Source organism: Lytechinus pictus, chromosome 19 (assembly GCF_037042905.1).
Source record: "Lytechinus pictus isolate F3 Inbred chromosome 19, Lp3.0, whole genome shotgun sequence".
Taxonomy (NCBI): Eukaryota; Metazoa; Echinodermata; class Echinoidea; order Temnopleuroida; family Toxopneustidae; genus Lytechinus; species Lytechinus pictus.
Window position 1 is genome coordinate 3,170,128 of NC_087263.1, and position 7,872 is coordinate 3,177,999.

At 33.5% G+C, this 7,872-nt stretch overlaps 1 protein-coding gene across 43 annotated transcripts in view; it reads left to right on the forward strand.

Annotated features, from left to right (window-relative positions):
• The window catches only part of LOC129282401 (CUGBP Elav-like family member 1), a 44,763-nt gene extending 37,095 nt beyond the window's left edge, over nt 1-7,668 (forward strand). For all 43 annotated transcript variants that reach the window (XM_064113705.1, XM_064113722.1, XM_064113713.1 and 40 more), the window contains one exon: nt 1,407-7,668. The gene's annotated coding sequence lies outside the window, so the exon portion shown is untranslated. The remainder of the gene's footprint in view (nt 1-1,406) is intronic.
• The last annotated feature ends 204 nt before the right edge of the window (nt 7,669-7,872 follow it).

Consider the following 7,872-nt stretch of genomic DNA (forward strand, 5'->3'; position numbering starts at 1 on the left):
TGCTGTGTTTGTGGGTCCACCCATTTCCGTTTTCTGCTTACATTTATAGGGAATTAGGATAAGTTGACCACAAATCAAAACTTTCTAAGGAAAATGGGGTTGTTTCGTGCTCTGACAATTTCAGTGAAGTCCTTGGGTTTGATTGGCTGCAAAGCACTTGTTGCTGTCCATTACTATAGTATTTGTACAACTTGTCAGCGCTGACAAGTTTTGTGAAACCGTGCCCTGGGAAGCATTTCACAAAGTGTTTTGTTGGTGATTTTCAATGAGTAATTTGCTCTCAGCCACTCAGATGCAAGGATTTCAGTAGCTTGTAACATTTGTCAGTGAAAATCATTATTTATTTGCTTCATATAAAACTTTCCAAGTGTTTACTCTTATGATACTTGGCATTCATGCCTTCAGTAATTTCTGTTTCAAATTACATTTATCTCTGAATTGACTTGATAATCTTTCTGGAGATTTTTAAGTACATTTCTGTGGCCCCATATAATGTATTATATCTGTCTGTAAGAAACAAAAAAACATACATATTGTTTCAATCATTGTTTTGTGTCGCTTCTATGATATGCTTTAATGTATTGTTGGTCTGCTGTGGCTTTTAGCTTTGGTTAAAGCTTGTTTTGTGTGTTTGTCAGTTTTATCAACGTTTTTTTTTAAAAAAGGAACACAATATCCACATAGTAAACCTTAGAATCAAAATGGTACCTATCACTTTTTTTATATTTCAAAAATGATTTGTGGTCGATCTCTGTTTTGTAAATGAAACATGGGAGAAAAAATTGGAGGCCCAAAGGGAACGAAAACTTGGTAATATACCGTGTTCAATAATCTGTTTAAAAAACTTTTTTTATTGACTGCCTTGGCTAATGCGGTCATCATTGGCGAAGTCATTAGCTGTATGTTACTTGATTTGTGTTTTATTGAAAAATTGTTTAGTCCCCCAAAAGTATGGATGTATATAACTTCATGCTTATACTAAAAAAAATTAATTAAGTTGCTGTGTGTTTTCCACAAAATGCAAAATCTCTTTTATGAAGACAGATTCAAAAACGATATCCCTGCACACAATTAGCTATTTATCATCTAGCCTTTTTTCAGAAATCTGTTAAGCTAATAGCATATCAGGAATAGGTCATAACACACATTTTATGTTATTTCTCCTTTATATTATATATTTATTATATATGTTTTCATACTGTTATAGGAGTAATCACTGCTTTTAATGTCATTATGTTCTCATTCGGGTATATAACCCTTAATCTTTCATGACCTTTGACATCGTAGACATACAAATAATCTTCGCTTTGTGTTTTACTATGGGCTTATGTTGACGTACCACTGTCTAACCCCGCTTTCTCTTCCATCTATTTTTTTTCTTTCTCTTTTATTTTTCCACCAATCAGAACGCTCGATACTTCTGTCCAAGTCATGTGACGTCTGCCTGTACACGTTTGCTCGTTGCCCCTGGAAACCATACTGGTTTGCTATTTTATCATGTGACTAGTTCAACGAACTGTCGTCTGTTTGTTTGTCAGAAATCAAATCGTCTCGTTCTCTAAGCAGACTTAAAAACCTAAGAAACATCACATGTTATATGCATTTGGATTCTTCATATGTGGTGTATGCCTTAGTCTATATCCCAGCACATTGGACCGTTTGACCAGTAGACGCTTTTTAACATTTTGTTAATGTATGATAATGTCAAGCAATCTCTTTATTAATCCATGTTTACATCATAACGACCCATGGCAATGAGAAATATAAGCGAGAAATAAAAATCAGACATGCTTGAAATTCAAATGAAAATCAGGGAGGCTTTAGTTTAGAAGGGTTATTAACCGACACCTGTATTGTTTTCACGATCGTAGTTGGCCATTATGCGTAACTTTTGCTTGTGCGTGTGTGTTAGATTTTATTGGGTCTGAATCTAAGACTATAGTACCTTCATTGATAATTGATATGGCCTTCGATGAAGACTACATTAGTTGTATTGTTTGTGTAATGTGCAAAAAAAGCATGGAATGTTTTTATTTCTATATTCATTTTCCTCATGTGTTCCCTTAAGAGGGTTCGCGGGATATTTTCTTGTAGTTCATTCATATATTTGTGACATCATTTTCCATAGAGGAAAAGAACAGGCCTGTGTGTCAATTTGGAGTTGAATGTTTTAAAGAAAATAGCAATTTTATCATTGATTATCATACTTGTTTGATGTGGATTTCCCCGGCGTGATAAATCTTATGAAGTCTCATTTATGTTGATATTTTAAGTTTGTTGAAAACAGGGTGTGGAAAAGTGATAAAAGTTCTTGTACGTTTTAAATCATTATTTATTTACAATTATACCAAGTTTTAAAGAGAAATAAGCGTGCATCCCCTATGGAGGGAGACACAGTGTGTTTGGAATAAAGTGAGTTTTTGTGTGTGTTTTATTATTGGCGTTCAAGAGATTATTGCCATTAAAGTGTGTAGTTTTTTTCAGTGATTTTATTTTTTAATGATTATTATTTATTGTTATTCATTTTTTAAACCATCATCCAAACATCATGTAGTATGGTATAAATTGCAGTGTTGAATTTCTAGTTAAATTTGTTGCCGTGTTGAATTTGCAGAATAAACAAAGGATATTTTGTAACGTTACTCCCATTGAATGTTCATATTTTACTCAATATGCAATGGAGCGCCCGCGGAGATATTACATGTGAAAGGTCAGTCATTGTCTTAAAAGCCAGTAAAATGGATTTGAAGCTAAATTGATGCACTAGTGCCCATTGGTATGTCGTCAACGTCATTACCTAGCAGCGCTTTGGAAATCTGGCAATGCGGTTTCGAAACCAAGTCAAAAAAAGACATTAGTACCCTTCGTTGAGGCATTGTTCATTATTGCAATTTCTCTCGGAGAGGATGTTAAGCCGTTAGTCTTCACTTTGACAAGTTGATCCTGTATGTGATGCTCGGGAATTTGTTGCATTGACGTAATAAAATGTCATGAAGAATCCTGAATTTGCATCCCATCCTCATTTGCCCGATAAGTGGGATGCCCAGGGGGTGTATATCTATATCTATGTGGTTCAAGCCCCAAAACTAGTGAAAGCAAAACCATATATTTCCTTTGTATTATCCCTCTCCCTACCCAAAACCCCCAAACAAAAGGCGGAAAAAGGGGCACTTGACAATGTCAGCCCCCCCCCCCTGCCACCCCGATACCTGTGGGTGATCATTAGGATGATCACTCATTTCAGCAGATGTGAAGTAATTAGCTTTAAATTGGATGAGCCTGCACCTATGAATGTTTTTAACCGAAATATGGAGCAATACAAATGCTGTGGATCATCATCAGTAGCTAATACCTTTTTAAAAGTGTTCAGCATTATGCCCTATTCAAGGACAAGGAGCATATCTATGCAAAGAGCACCTAATTGATATTTGACTTTAAAGTAACACGCCAAACTGATTCGTCAGTCATCGCCATGGATACCACTATCGGCATTCTCAATTTAATGACATCGTTAAATCCCATAGATTGAAATTGTTAAGATTGAAATGAGCAAGATCATTTTCTCCATTTTTTTCAAGTTTTATTTCATACAGATACGGGTTGCATGCGTGTTCCCACTAGTCCGTTCAGTGCATATTGAGTAAATATACTGTTAAATTTGTCAAGCATTTGTTCTAAAGATATGTATATGTAATGTGTTTCAGATTGATTTTAAACGAGGATAAATCTCAAGAAATTCTTACCCAGATAAATCATATAATTTTTATCCAAACCTGGCAGAAATTTGCTTTTGTTTTACTGGAACTATTTATCAAATGAAATTGGATTCAGCTACAATGAAAAACAATTCATAGCATTCAAATAATTTGAATTTTATTAACAGTAATAATCCAGACATGAAATTATAAGCAGATATATGTAAATGCTGGCAAGATGTTGTTAATTTATTATTTTTTCCTTAAAATTAATAATCCGCAGCTATTTACCCAAGATGAATTATATTTGCAAATTTTTTGTGGAAAAGTACTATATATATGTATTCAAGAAATCCAGGTCGTTTGATTACTCAAAAGATTTTTTTTTTATTTTGTGTGATTTGATGATTTTGTTTTGGTGCTCTGGTCTGCACTGGATTTGAATTTTATCGATTGATTTTGAATTTTAAATCTCACCAATTTTAACAAGGAATAGTGAATAGAATTGGCTTACGACGCGTTTCAATGGAAAACCAGTGTAGAAGTGCTGGGTCTACTGTATGTAATTCGCACGATGCACCATTGAAAATATTTGACAACTTAAGGTTTTAAGAAGTTTCTCCATAAAAAACAGTTATTTTAGCTCTAGGAAGAATTTGTGACCAGTCATTCAATGCGATTCATTTGACTTTTTTGCACTGCGGCATATTTAGCTGGATTAAGTTGAATTTATTATGTTAGGATGACACCGGGCAGGATGTATTCACTGAAAAATTTGGATGCTGAATCAGATGATAACATACATAACAGTTTCAGAAATGACTAGTCCCTACCGTTAATGACGTCAAATTTTGAAATAAAACAAGTTTAAATAAAACAAGTTTATTTAGAAAATATAACGACACACCCAGATGTTCAACCGAACTTGTGATTGTTAAACAATGCAATTATTTTAGAATTCAAGCTACCGCTCTTAAATGGGGGTTAGTCGGTGTGAAGACACCCAAGTCATATACCCAGAAGGTGCCTGAAAGTTTGATTATAAATTAATTGTAAAGGAAACAATGAATTCACCTTTTGTGTAGTTAGAAAGGGCAGTGCGAATAGGCCAGTGTAAACCTTTGTTTCTTCTAAACGTTTGGAATCATTTGTTGTGCGTGAATGTAGATTACTTGCTGTCAAATCGTTTTGTGTACAGAGTTTTATGAGATAAAAAAGGATGCAAACATTTGTCGTGTACTAAGAAGAAAAAAAGATTATTTACGTGTACAGCCTACATTTGGAGATTTTTTTCTAAATTGAAAGAAGTATTATGTAATTTCACTGTATTCAATGATATTTCTGTGACTGTATTAAGAAAATTGTTAGGTGTAGTGTTAATGTGGTTGACATGTTATAGATTATTAATGGTACATTATGCGTACGATATTCAGCATTGGGTTCAAGCCAGAGTTCACATGCAGTTTAAAATCAAGACCGTAAAAAATGTACTTAATGCTAAAAAATTATCTCTTTCAGAGTTAGCCTTCACTACAGGCTGTGTGAGTTAAAGCCATTCATTAGCTTGTATCAAGTCTTCATTTCTGGCTTTTCAAATCAACATAACAAACTGACCAGCATAAGCATTACTGCCGACTATATTTGAAATCGTTTGAATTTATCAGCATTTTAAATGTTTTCATTCAAGTCAATCAGTTTCTTTTTTCAACAGGCTTATTAGGCCAAAAATGATTTGAATTATGATCTGAAACAATCAAGTACTATGAATGCAAAGTGATATTAATTTTTTTTTCAGAAGGCATATAACCCTTGGTATGATTTGATGAAATATTAAATTATAGAATTTTGAGTAAGATTGTCCACAGTGCAGTGAGACACAATAGTTAATCAGCCCATATTCGATGACAAACCTATTAAAGCAAATTTATGTTACAATATATAAGGCCATAATTCATATGTATATTTTCCTGAGAAAAGCTGCAGAAATAAACAAACCCTTTTTTCAATTAGAGCATTAGAATCCATGTTTTCTCTAAAATCGACAAAAAAATCTTGTTTCCATGGATATTGACATGTTTTTTAATGTGGTGTTGGGCTTATTGAAACGAAAATAAGTTTTATTTCATTGATGTAGTTGAGTTCAGATCATTGGCAATTTTGTGTTTGAAAAAAGATATATATTACTGTTGTTTAGCCAATGAAGATGGGGGAAAATAAACCTATGCAATTGAGACATGTCATGTTTGATGATTTTAATTTTACTAATATATCATATTATGTATTCTCCGCAAAGAAAGCAAAAGAGATTATAACGAGACGCCCATGAAGTGCAATTTTTACCGTTAAAGAGCATGTTATGCGTTGTGTCACGTCGTCTTAAGCTGGCTCATACCGGACAAGTCTGTTTGTTTTTGTTGTCCTTTTTTCCTTGTTTTTAAAGGAAAGTCGTTGAATAAATGTGGAAGTTAACATTGGATTGTAATGTTAAGCCGTAACCCACCCTTAATGTTTATGTTGGTGATCTTTGACCTTTGAGTAATGACCTAATGTTGACCTGTTGTTGATTTTAATTGTGTGTTGTATATTGTATAAAAAGTTGTAGTATTCTTAGTGCATTAATCGTTGCATTCATTCATTACATTGTATTCATTCATATTTTTAAAGTATTGTTGGGTTAATGGTATTTCCGTCATGAATTTGTTGTTTTTATGTTCCTTCAGCTTGTGTTTAAGTTTACCCTCCCTCTCTCGAATCGTCTAAATGCGAGGTGCGGAAGGGGGAAAAATGTTTGTTGAAGTTTTAGTGTACATGTTGTAGATTCGAACGCAAGAAAGCAATGTCATGTTCTTTTTTAAACTTGTTTGATTGTATATGTTGGATGTGACAGAGAGCAATTTCTTTCCCCGTTTTTTTTTCTGTTCTTCACCCGATTTTTATAATCGTTACGTTCTATGTTCACTTTCGTACTGGATGCATGTCATACGGTGAAGTATCCAAGTTATAAGCATGCCCTTCCCCCTTATTTTTTTAAAAAGTTCCTGCTTATTCGCCCCCTTTAAACGTTTAATATTTCTATTAAGTTAGTTATTTGTTACCGGTAACAGAAAGAAATTTCCTTTTCATTCCTTTATTCTTGGGGAAATCAAATTATTTCTTTATCTGCAAGATATTAAGAAAAATATTTAAAAACTTAAACAAAGCAGGGAGTTGCATTTTTTAAATCCATTTGTCAGAAATTAATGATGTATCAGCGATAAATCGCACATATTCTTGGTAAAAAAAGTTCCAAGATTGAAATTTATTAATAAGACTGGTCTCTTGTTCCCAAGTTCATATCAAACCATTGACTATGAATGCTACATCTATGTTATAATAAAATGTTCTCATGTGATATGCAGTCATATGGTCATCGTAAAATTATTGTTCAATAAGTCGACAGAATATTTTTATAGCTATACAAAGCAAAACCATTCCAGAAACAAAGAAAACAAGGTCATTATGTCCATGCAAAGTCTTTTGGCATCATGTATAATGTAATCTCTGACTGTCGTCAGTATGGTAGCCTGAATGTATCAAATCAATTTGTTTATTGATGCGAGTAACATATTCAATATTCCAATAAGATCTTTCCTTTTTCATACACAGTCCGACGTTTGTCTAAAATGTGATTTTGACCAAGAAATAGTTTGCTTCATAGGTGTTTATATAGGTGTAAAATTTCCCCTCTTTTTAATCCTAGGGTTCCTCTATGATGTGCCCCGACAATGATCAATGTCAGAAAGATTTGATTCTTTTTCTCTTTATTATTTCTCTGTTTGTACGTTTGTCGGCTTTGATCGTTCATTCTCTACCCTGCTTTTTGTTACCGTTCAAGAAAATGAAAATGTTTGGATCGTTCTCTTGTTCTACCTGCGTTTGTGTCTCTTTTTTTTGTGGTATTATTAAAAGGCTAGCTTAGTTCTGTCATGTGAAACTTGTCTCCTTGTATCTTTCTTGTGTCAACCCTCTGTCTCTTAGAGTGTGTGATCGGCTGCTATGTCTGTTATGTCTGTCTGTCCTTCACAAGATTTCCTTTCTATTTATTGCTAAAAGGTTGCAAATCCCTTATGTATTGTATCTCCAATCGTAATCACAGAATTCCTTTTTTTCATGTTTAACGTTATCCTTATTACCAACA